The sequence below is a fragment of the Schistocerca gregaria genome, chromosome 7, assembly GCF_023897955.1.
Source record: "Schistocerca gregaria isolate iqSchGreg1 chromosome 7, iqSchGreg1.2, whole genome shotgun sequence".
NCBI classification, from domain to species: domain Eukaryota; kingdom Metazoa; phylum Arthropoda; class Insecta; order Orthoptera; family Acrididae; genus Schistocerca; species Schistocerca gregaria.
Genome location: NC_064926.1, coordinates 388,872,656 through 388,884,714, shown reverse-complemented (window position 1 = coordinate 388,884,714; position 12,059 = coordinate 388,872,656). Strand labels below are relative to the sequence as shown.

Sequence of the window (12,059 nt, the reverse complement as noted above, 5' to 3'; positions counted from 1 at the left end):
GATCCCTCTGCTTTTCTCGGCGTGATTGAGTTATAGAGTACTTTCTCGCGCTCATCCTAGTTGTTAATTTCATTTTTGTGGGCGATATTTTCATTGCGTTCTGTGTTACGCCTTCTTGCTGCCTGGACACCAATCAGACTGCCTGGAGCAACATCAGAGTTCGCAGCACCTAAAGAGGACGACTGGATCGGTACTCGAAATATCGTGTATAAAAATGGAATTCACAAGTATGAGCAACCGAAAGCGGACCGTAGAACGATTGCATTTCGTCTATGGAAGATATTTCCGAAAACTCTCGTCTAACTCCATCCCGAAATGTGATTATATCCGTGAATTTTTGTAATATTAGAAGAGTGCTGAAGAGTGTGTAAATCACAACAATAAACTACACGTCGAAGAACGTCGTCTAGAGGAAATGAGGACAGATTTCCGTAGAGTATTGATTGATATATTGATGGATCTACACTGCCTTATAAAAAGAAACCAGAAGACGTGTTCGAATGTCTATGTAACTTCGTACACGTTCACACCATCAGTGGGCGTGGAAATGATTTCTGTCGCTATTTTCCGTGATAGAGAACGAACACCAGCGTGTATTAGTGTTGTTCATTTTAGTGTTGTTTCCAGGTCTGGTGGGATATATAAGGGGGCTTGAACAACATCAGATGTTGTGTGGAGGACATAAAGATGCTTCACACTGTTGAGAGACAGCGTTATTAGTACTCGACAGTTTGAAAAGAGACTTCATTGTGGCTCTCCATTTGGCCGCTGGGCGAATTGTGCAATAGCAGATTTCTGGGGCATTTGGATGTGACAGTATGCCCAACGTAGGACTGTATGAAAAAGTCAGCATAGTCAGTCTCGGCGCCAAAGTTCTGCTTGACCACGTCTGAACAGTAGAATAGAGAAGCGCCGTACTGTACACCAAGAAAATCGTAACCGCTTGACATCGGCGCCTGCCACCCAAGAACAGGTAATGGACTCTCTAGAACATTCTGTGGCATCCCGCACCATTGGTCGGAGACTACCAACCACGGTAAGGAATTATCGTTGCAGGCGTTGGCAGCCATTAAGGGGACATTGTACGTGAAATTTGTTGAAATTTGACTTTTTCTGTTTTCTACTCCATAAAGTACTTTGGACTTTCTTGAACATTTTGGTATATAATACATTAAAATCAAACAATTGCGAGGCCTTCAAATAATATTTTGAATGTTGACGTGTGACTGTCAAATTTCGGGGTGACACATATACCGCCACAGTTGAGAAGTCGTATTTTGGGAACTACACAGTCTAGAAGGCTGTGAATTGTTTTGTTTGTACCTACTGCTACGTCTCAGAAGTTGGCATTGCGAATAAACAAATCAGTCCTTTGTTTCTGATACTAGTACTGCCAAAACTTGTAGCCAAAAAGCAAATAAGATCATAAGGACAGCTGTAGGCGTTTCATTTTCTCACAAAAGGCAAGAAATGGACTGTTACGTCGTTATACTGGCAGATAATTTAGAGAAGATGAAAAGAGCAGTGTAGAGTATTTTCTTTCATCGAAAATCAACCGATGAAAAGCCATGTCATCCTTTGTGTCCACTCTACCAAACACTTGGTGTAAATATGGGCAAGCTGAATCTTCTGACACTCTGCATGAATTTACACATAAACATTCTCTTCCTTTGGCAGTAACGGAGGCAATCAAATCTATTTACAGAGATCTGGCAAATTCTGAGCTACGAAAGAACTGTTTACGTGGGAAGACCCAGAATGTGAATGAGTCTTTCAATAATGTTGTGTGGTGCCGTGTGCCTAAAAATGTATTTGTTCGCCTTATGACTCTAAAGTTAGCAGTGTCCTCTATACGACGTTATTCGACGCGTAGTTTATTGTTGTGACTTACACACTCTTCAGCACTCTTCTAATATTACAAAAATTCACGGATATAATCACATTTCTGGATGGAGCTAGGCGAGAGTTTTCTAGAATATCTTCCATAGACGAAATGCAGTCGTTCTACGGTCCGCTTTCGGGTGCTCAGTCTTGTGAATTCCATTTTTATACACGATAGTTCGAGTTCCGATCCAGTCGTCCTCTTTAGGTGCTGCCAACTCTGATGTTGCTCCAGGCAGTCTGATTGGTGTCCACGCAGCGAGCGGGCGTAACACAGAACGCAATGAAAACATCGTCCAAAAAAATGAAATAATAACTTTTAATGGTGGGAACTATGAAAGACTTCATGTTCTGGAGGAGTTGGGGGTAAGATTTGCACAGAACACAGCTAAAGGACTGCGGGAACTGGATAAGCTCCGTGTATGTGAAGCAGAGTTAGCTGCTCAGCAAATGACAAAAGAAGCAAGAAAGAGGAGGAGGGAAGCACTGGACAGTTGTGACAGTGAAGAAGACACAGACTGTGGACCAGGGCAATTCTAATGAATAAAAGATGCAGAAATGTAAATCTGTGTAAGAATTTGTAATAAAAAAGTTTTAAACATCAATATCGCCGAACTACATTTTTTGCAATAAAGAATCCGTTTTCTAAAAAAGTACTGATGATAGAGACATGAAATTTTCACAGCATTCCAAGTGTGAGATTCAACACATATGCAACTAGAATAATTAAAATATCCTGAGTTGCTTTGTTTTTACGTTCATTTATTTACAAAATTCTGTCAAAAAACTGAGTGTTTGAAGAAAAAAACATGTCACATAATACAAGTTTTGTAATAATTCTAGTTCAATGTATCTAGAAAGATACATTCAATAATTATGGAAAATTGTAAGTTGGTGTCTTAAAAAGTTTCCAAGATAATGGGTACAAAATTCGATAATTTAAAATTGGCAGCGTAGGACATAAAATAACCCTTAACACCATAACATAGACGGCTGTATCTGGAGTGGTGCCGTCATTGGGAAGCGTGGTTTGCTGATGAACGGCATCAAAATGTATTCAGCGAAGAATCGCGGTTCTGCAGTGCCCCAGATAACCATTGTCAGCGACTATGGCGGCGACCTGGGAAGTGGTCTTATTCTTCCAGTGTTTTGGAGAAGCACAAAAGTGTTATTCCTGGTGTCGTGATGTGGAGAGCCATCTGGTGTGACTTCAGGTGATGGCTGACAGCGATTAGGGCAAACTCTGATGGCACCACAATATGTCACTGACATCCTGCATCCTCATATATTGTTTTTCATGCAATAGTATACTGGCGTCATTTTTCAACAGGGCAGTGTTCGTTCACCCATGGCCCGTGTCTCTGCGAACAGCCTGCGTGTTTCTGAGGCACTCCCGCGACCAGCAAGATCTCCAGATCTGCTCTTGATAGAACGTCTTTGAGTCACCCTCGGCTGTCAATCCCATCCCAGTGCCTTACCCAGGCACAAAGTCTTTAGGCTCTCTACTGATATGAAGAATAAATTTTAGGCATGGAACCAGTTCCTGGGACAAACAGTGATTTCTTAGGAGCATTTGGCAACTGTAATTTAGAGGCGGCGGAGGAGTTAGTCGTTGAGGGGAAGCCAGTGACAGTAAACGATTGTGATTCCCAACATGTGACAAATCAGTTTGAGCAATCTCGCTTTTGTTCTTCTGTACCCCACGGATCACTGGGGCCGTGCATTCTACATCTACATCTACATCCATACTCCGCAAGCCACCTGACGGTGTGTGTCGGAGGGTACCCTGAGTACCTCTATCGGTTCTCCCTTCTATTCCAGTCTCGTATTGTACGTGGAAAGAAGGATTGTCGGTATGCTTCTGTGTGGGCTCTAATCTCTCTGATTTTATCCTCATGGTCTCTTCGCGAGATATACGTAGGAGGGAGCAATATACTGCTTGACTCTTCGGTGAAGGTATGTTCTCGAAACTTTAACAAAAGCCCGTACCGAGCTACTGAGCGTCTCTCCTGCAGAGTCTTCCACTGGAGTTTATCTATCATCTCCGTAACGCTTTCGCAATTACTAAATGATCCTGTAACGAAGCGCGCTGCTCTCCGTTGGATCTTCTCTATCTCTTCTATCAACCCTACCTGGTGCGGATCCCACACTGCTGAGCAGTATTCAAGCATTGGGCGAACAAGCGTACTGTAACCTACTTCCTTTGTTGTCGGATTGCATTTCCTTAAGATTCTTCCAATGAATCTCAGTCTGGCATCTGCTTTACCGACGATCAACTTTATATGATCATTCCATTTTAAATCACTCCTAATGAGTAATCCCAGATAATTTATGGAATTAACTACTTCCAGTTGCTGACCTGCTATTTTGTAGCTAAATGATAAGGGACCTATCTTTCTATGTATTCGCATCACATTACACTTGTCTACATTGAGATTCAATTGCCATTCCGTGCACCATGCGTCAATTCGCTGCAGATCCTCCTGCATTTCAGTACAATTTTCCATTGTTGCAACCTCTCGATACACCACAGCATCATCTGCAAAAAGCCTCAGTGAACTTCCGATGTCATCCACCAGGTCATTTATGTATATTGTGAATAGCAACGGTCCTATGACACTCCCCTGGGGCACACCTGAAATCACTCTTACTTCGGAAGACTTCTCTCCATTGAGAATGACATGCTGCGTTCTGTTATCTAGGAACTCCTCAATCCAATCACACAATTGATCTGATAGTCCGTATGCTCTTACTTTGTTCATTAAACGACTGTGGGGAACTGTGTCAAACGCCTTGCGGAAGTCAAGAAACACGGCATCTACCTGTGAACCCGTGTCTAAGGCCCTCTGAGTCTCGTGGACGAATAGCGAGAGCTGGGTTTCACACGACCGTCTTTTTCGAAACCCATGCTGATTCCTACAGAGTAGATTTCTAGTCTCCAGAAAAGACATTATACTCGAACATAATACGTGTTCCAAAATTCTACAACTGATCGACGTTAGAGATATAGGTCTATAGTTCTGCACATCTGTTTGACGTCCCTTCTTGAAAACGGGGATGACCTGTGCCCTTTTCCAATCCTTTGGAACGCTTCGCTCTTCTAGAGACCTACGGTACACCGCTGCAAGAAGGGGGGCAAGTTCCTTCGCGTACTCTGTGTAAAATCGAACTGGTATTCCATCAGGACCAGCGGCCTTTCCTCTTTTGAGCGATTTTAATTGTTTCTCTATCCCTCTGTCGTCTATTTCGATATCTACCATTTTGTCAACTGTGCGACAATCTAGAGAAGGAACTACAGTGCAGTCTTCCTCTGTGAAACAGCTTTGGAAGAAGACATTTAGTAATTCGGCCTTTAGTCTGTCATCCTCTGTTTCAGTACCATTTTGGTCACAGAGTGTCTGGACATTTTGTTTTGATCCACCTACCGCTTTGACATAGGACCAAAATTTCTTAGGATTTTCTGCCAAGTCAGTACATAGAACTTTACTTTCGAATTCATTGAAAGCCTCTCGCATAGCACTCCTCACACTGCATTTCGCTTCGCGTAATTTTTGTTTGTCTGCAAGGCTTTGGCTATGTTTATGTTTGCTGTGAAGTTCCCTTTGCTTCCGCAGCAGTTTTCTAACTCGGTTGTTGTACCACGGTGGCTCTTTCCCATCTCTTACGATCCTGCTTGGCACATACTCATCTAACGCATATTGTACCATGGTTTTGAACTTTGTCCACTGATCCTCAACACTGTCTGTACTTGAGACAAAACTTTTGTGTTGAGCCACCAAGTACTCTGAAATCTGCTTTTTGTCACTTTTGCTAAACAGAAAAATCTTCCTACCTTTTTTAATATTTCTATTTACGGCTGAAATCATCGATGCAGTAACCGCTTTATGATCGCTGATTCCCTGTTCTGCATTAACTGATTCAAATAGTTCGGGTCTGTTTGTCACCAGAAGGTCTAATATGTTATCGCCACGAGTCGGTTTTCTATTTAACTGCTCAAGGTAGTTTTCAGATAAAGCACTTAAAAATATTTCACTAGATTCTTTGTCCCTGCCACCCGTTATGAACGTCTGAGTCTCCCAGTCTATATCCGGCAAATTAAAATCTCCACCCAGAACTATAACATGGTGGGGAAATCTACTCGAAATATTTTCCAAATTATTCTTCAGGTGCTGAGCCACAACAGCTGCTGAGCCCGGGGGCCTATAGAGACATCCAATTACCATGTCTGACCCTGCTTTAACCGTGACCTTCACCCAAATCATTTCACAATTCGAATCTCCGTCAATTTCCTTCGATACTATTGCACTTCTTATCGCTATAAACACGCCTCCCCCTTCACTGTCCAGCCTATCTCTGCGGTATACATTCCAATCCGAGTTTAGCATTTCATTACTGTTTACGTCTGGTTTCAGCCAACTTTCTGTTCCTAGTACTATATGGGCGTTGTGACCGTTTATTAATGAGAGCAGTTCTGGGACCTTTCTATAGACGCTCCTGCAGTTTACTATAAGCACATTAATATTGTTATTCCTTGTTGCATTTTGCCTACTGCCTTGCCGCGTCTCAGGAGGCGTCTTGTCGGGCCTAGGGAGGGAATTCTCTAACCTAAAAAAACCCCATGTGCACTCCACACGTACTCCGCTACCCTCGTAGCCGCTTCCGGCGTGTAGTGCACGCCTGACCTATTCAGGGGGACCCTACATTTCTCCACCCGATAGCGGAGGTCGAGAAATTTGCACCCCAGCTCCCCGCAGAATCGTCTGAGCCTCTGGTTTAAGCCTTCCACTCGGCTCCAAACCAGAGGACCGCGATCGGTTCTGGGAACGATACTACAAATAGTTAGCTCTGATTCCACCCCGCGAGCGAGGCTTTCCGCCTTCACCAACTCCGCCAGCCGCCTGTACGAACTGAGGATGACCTCTGAACCCAGACGGCAGGAGTCATTGGTGCCGACATGAGCAACAATTTGCAGTCGTGTGCACCCAGTGCTCTCTATCGCCGCCGGTAGGGCCTCCTCCACATCTCGGATGAGACCCCCCGGCAAGCAGACAGAGTGAACACTGGCCTTCTTCCCCGACCTTTCCGCTATTTCCCTAAGGGGCTCCATCACCCGCCTAACATTGGAGCTCCCAATAACTAATAAACCCCTCCCCCCATGTGCCTGCTCGGACCTTGCTGAAGGAGCTGCCACATGTCCACTCACAGGCAGAGCGGGCGATGCCACACGGCCAGCCTCCACATTGACCCTCCGCCTCGTGCGCCGCGAACGCCGCTGAACCCGCCACTCCCCTTGGGGAGAGGGTGGCCCAACCGCGCCCGGTACCCGCGAAGATGTCTCGACAGCAGGGACAGTGGGTGAAGCATGTAACACCTGGGGTGTACCTTGCGACGCACCAGACTCCCCACTGCCGCTACACTCCGAGGCAGCAGCCTGAAGACGGCTGACCGCGGCCATCAACACGCTCAGCTGTTCGCGAAGAGTGGCCAGCTCCTCCTGCGTCCGTACACAGCAGCCACACATCCTATCCATCCTAAGAAGTCAATTTACTATAGAGTGTGAAGAAACTTTTAAATAGACTGCTAATTCACTAAAGGCGGTTGATTATTGACTAAAGTGTGATTGCTAACCACTCCTTGTAGAAAACAAGGAAAATAGCACTACCTGTCTCTGGACTGTATTCAAAACAAACACTAGCACTACTAGCACTATGGCTGACTAAAGGGACTCTCTGACTGTATTCAAAACAAACACGAAATCTATGGAACACTTAATAGCACTCGACTATTAAAGCTTCCTAAAAGCAAAAACACGCAGAAGAAGAAGTGACAAGTAAGAAAAATACAGTTAATACTTAAATTAAGGTAGCTCGCTGCACAGCAGACGTGAAGCAGACGGCGGTTAGGGCGACACTGACACTACTGGCACTATGGCTGACTAAAGGGACTCTCTGACTGTATTAAGCTGAATTTGTCCTGTTTCTAATGTTATAATAGATACACAAACAACTTACCTAGTGTTCTAGTCGCGGCTGAAGCGTTTCAATTGTCTAAAATTTTAGTGATGGACGTCGTCTCATTGTTGAGTTCGGGACCATTGGAGCGGCGCAGTGAGGAGACATTATATATGCATTAGGTAGGATGGCGTTTGAAATTATCATCCTGCAACCCAGTTATGTTTATTTTCCTAAATCGCTTAAGGAAAATCTTGGGATAGTTTCTTTGACAAGAGCGTACACTTTCAACGTCCTTCCTGTATCCCGGCTTGTGCTCCGTCTCTAATGATTTGGTTGTCTCGACGCGACGTTAAATCCCTATCTTCCTCCATTCCCTCGGATCTTTGCAAACATATGCCAATGAAATGTGATTTACTACCATATCACTTTTAGTGGTGATCAATATTACGTAATCAGCAACTGGTTTTCCTTGGTGTAGCTTAAGTGATGTCCTACGTAACGTAATAACCACAAACATTATGTATTTGAAGATACCAGTACAAGATGTTCTGCAAGTAGGAGTATCCTATTTGGATACTCTATTTCATTGTATGAGGGATGCTATCAATATCTTTTTGCAAAGAGAAGTTTGATCAAATGTTATTTAAAAAGCAAAACTTACTTCATCAAACCAAAACCGTTCACACTTGAAAAGAAAGTAAGTACGTTAAGATAAAACTAAGTCCGAATCACAGAGAAATTATTCTAAAATAGCAATTTGACTGAAATTCTTGCTTGACGGCCATTTAAATGACGTTATATTTTGCGTCAAGTTGATAGTGTAATTGCGATCTTGACTGTCGGTGATCTGGGCATTTCTTGCACATATGGGTGCCACATTAGCGGAAGTACCGGAATATTGAGAATGTCTGAGAGTTAATATAAACACATATGGGCTATATTTTATTAAATCCTAAGATTCATTCATTTTCATAGGAAACGAAGTTCTCGAATGAAACATGTCCCGAATTTTTAGTAATCGCAATGATGATACGCGGCGCCGGCATACGACAGCTTTACAACCATTACATCAGGATGACATGTATCTGGTTGATGCTTAATATACTCCAGAAGATGTCTGCACCTTCAGCATCAGCAGTGTGAGAAATCTCTATGCTTTCTCCTCCTTTTTTTCCTTCCCTGTCACTGTTACTTTCCTGTACACTTCCGATTATTTCTTCATCTCTTAAAATTTGTTCTACACTCCTGGAAATTGAAATAAGAACACCGTGAATTCATTGTCTCAGGAAGGGGAAACTTTATTGACACATTCCTGGGGTCAGATACATCACATGATCACACTGACAGAACCACAGGCACATAGACACAGGCAACAGAGCATGCACAATGTCGGCACTAGTACAGTGTATATCCACCTTTCGCAGCAATGCAGGCTGCTATTCTCCAATGGAGATGATCGTAGAGGTGCTGGATGTAGTCCTGTGGAACGGCTTGCCATGCCATTTCCACCTGGCGCCTCAGCTGGACCAGCGTTCGTGCTGGACGTGCAGACCGCGTGAGACGACGCTTCATCCAGTCCCAAACATGCTCAATGGGGGACAGATCCGGAGATCTTGCTGGCCAGGGTAGTTGACTTACTCCTTCTAGAGCACGTTGGGTGGCACGGGATACATGCGGACGTGCATTGTCTTGTTGGAACAGCAAGTTCCCTTGCCGGTCTAGGAATGGTAGAACGATGGGTTCGATGACGGTTTGGATGTACCGTGCACTATTCAGTGTCCCCTCGACGATCACCAGAGGTGTACGGCCAGTGTAGGAGATCGCTCCCCACACCATGATGCCGGGTGTTGGCCCTGTGTGCCTCGGTCGTATGCAGTCCTGATTGTGGCGCTCACCTGCACGGCGCCAAACACGAATACGACCATCATTGGCACCAAGGCAGAAGCGACTCTCATCGCTGAAGACGACACGTCTCCATTCGTTCCTCCATTCACGCCTGTCGCGACACCACCGGAGGCGGGCTGCACGATAATGGGGAGTGAGCGGAAGACGGCCTAACGGTGTGCGGTGCCGTAGCCCAGCTTCATGGAGACGGTTGCGAATGGTCCTCGCCGATACCCCAGGAGCAACAGTGTCCCTAATTTGCTGGGAAGTGGCGGTGCGGTCCCCTACGGCACTGCGTAGGATCCTACGGTCTTGGCGTGCATCCGTGCGTCGCTGCGGTCCGGTCCCAGGTCGACGGGCACGTGCACCTTCCACCGACCACTGGCGACAACATCGATGTACTGTGGAGACCTCACGCCCCACGTGTTGAGCAATTCGGCGGTACGTCCACCCGGCCTCCCGCATGTCCATTATACGCCCTCGCTCAAAGTCCGTCAACTGCACATATGGTTCACGTCCACGCTGTCGCGGCATGCTACCAGTGTTAAAGACTGCGATGGAGCTCCGTATGCCACGGCAAACTGGCTGACGCTGACGGCGGCGGTGCACAAATGCTGCGCAGCTAGCGCCATTCGACGGCCAACACCGCGGTTCCTGGTGTGTCCGCTGTGCCGTGCGTGTGATCATTGCTTGTACAGCCCTCTCGCAGTGTCCGGAGCAAGTATGGTGGGTCTGACACACCGGTGTCAATGTGTTCTTTTTTCCATTTCCAGGAGTGTATCTTACAGTTTTCCCCATTCAGCTACTTAACAACATGTTCTTCATTTCTCCTCCTCCAGGAATGTACAGCATTGTTTCAAGTTGTAACTAACGAACAATATTGTTGAACGCAGTGATTTATTGTGCCCGTCGTTTGTGCTTGAAGCTTTAGAGGCCGGATGTGGGTCGCGTTACTGAGAGGCCGAACTACTGAGAGCTGGATTAGCGAGAGTTTAATGGGGAATACTGAAGAATGGGATACACCCCGTCGGCTTTGACCAATTGCGTCACAAGTTACCACAGATTTGTAGTACATAGAAAACATATCGTGAACATATATGACGTACATCCATACTTCGGACGTTATGTTACGTACATCACCTTTTTTCACAGTGCAAAAGCATAGTATCGTATTCTTCAGAAGACCTATATAGGTTAACCGAAGGATGGGATACCAGTGCTAGAAAAAAAAAGCGACGTACGTAACTTTGGCTTGGAGTACCTCAGATGGCATATGTACATATTTTACGTATGTCGGTTTTTCGATTTCGCTAGTCCTAGTATCAACTGAAGAGTAGGATACTAGTACTAGCGAAGGCAAAAAAAAGCCAACAATCGTTAATCTACTTAGATCAATTGAAGAACTGGATACTAGTACTAGTGAAGGCGAAAAATGCGACTTAAGTAAAATTTGTATCGGTATTAGTACTAGCGAAAATGAAAAAAGCGACAAAGTAAAATTTGTAGCCTGTACTTCAGTTGACTTACATAGGTCAGCTGAAAAATAGGATGCTAGTACTAGCGAAGGCAAAAAAAGGCAAGCAACGTAAAATTTTTATCCTGCACTTTAGATGACCTAGATACGTCAACTGAAGAGAAGGATACTAGTAATCGCAAAGGCTAATAATTCGACATACATAAAATTCGTGATGTGTACTTCAGTTGACCTATATAGGTCAAACGAGGAATAAGACTAGCACTAGCGAAGGCAAAAAAGGCAACAAACTTAAAATTTATATCCTGTACTTCCTGTATGACCCACATACGTCAACTGAAGAATAGGATACTAGTACTGGCGAAGGCGAGATATGAGACACAAGTAAAATTTGTATCCTGTACGTCAGTTGACCTACATAGATCAACTGTTGACTAGGATAATAGTACTAGTGAAGGTAACAAAAGCGACAAACGTAACGTTTGTATCTGTACTTCAGTTGACCTATATAGCTCATCTGAAGTATAGGATACAACCTTCGTAGTTTAGTTGAGGTCCAAGATGCCAGTGTTACGTTTGTCGTTTTTTCGCCTTGATTGGTACTAGTAACCTATTCTTCATTTGACCTACGTAGTACAGGATACAAACCAATGGGAGAGGGATCAGCAACTGGAACGACTCAGTATCAGACAAAGGTATAATTCAAAATATGTACACAAATAATTAAAAATTACCACAAGCGACAAAAAGCGTACATAATATCTATCTCTTAATAGTACATTAATTTATTTTTATATACGTTTATGGTGCTTTGCCACAGAAGATAACCAATTTATTATCTATGGCTCGAAAATAAACAAACTAAT

At 44.4% G+C, this 12,059-nt stretch overlaps 1 protein-coding gene across 1 annotated transcript in view; it reads right to left on the bottom strand.

The window, feature by feature from the left end:
* Positions 1 to 12,059, bottom strand: part of LOC126281387 (odorant receptor 43a-like) — a 90,960-nt gene that overhangs the window by 53,732 nt on the left and 25,169 nt on the right. The gene's annotated exons all lie outside the window — the stretch shown is intronic.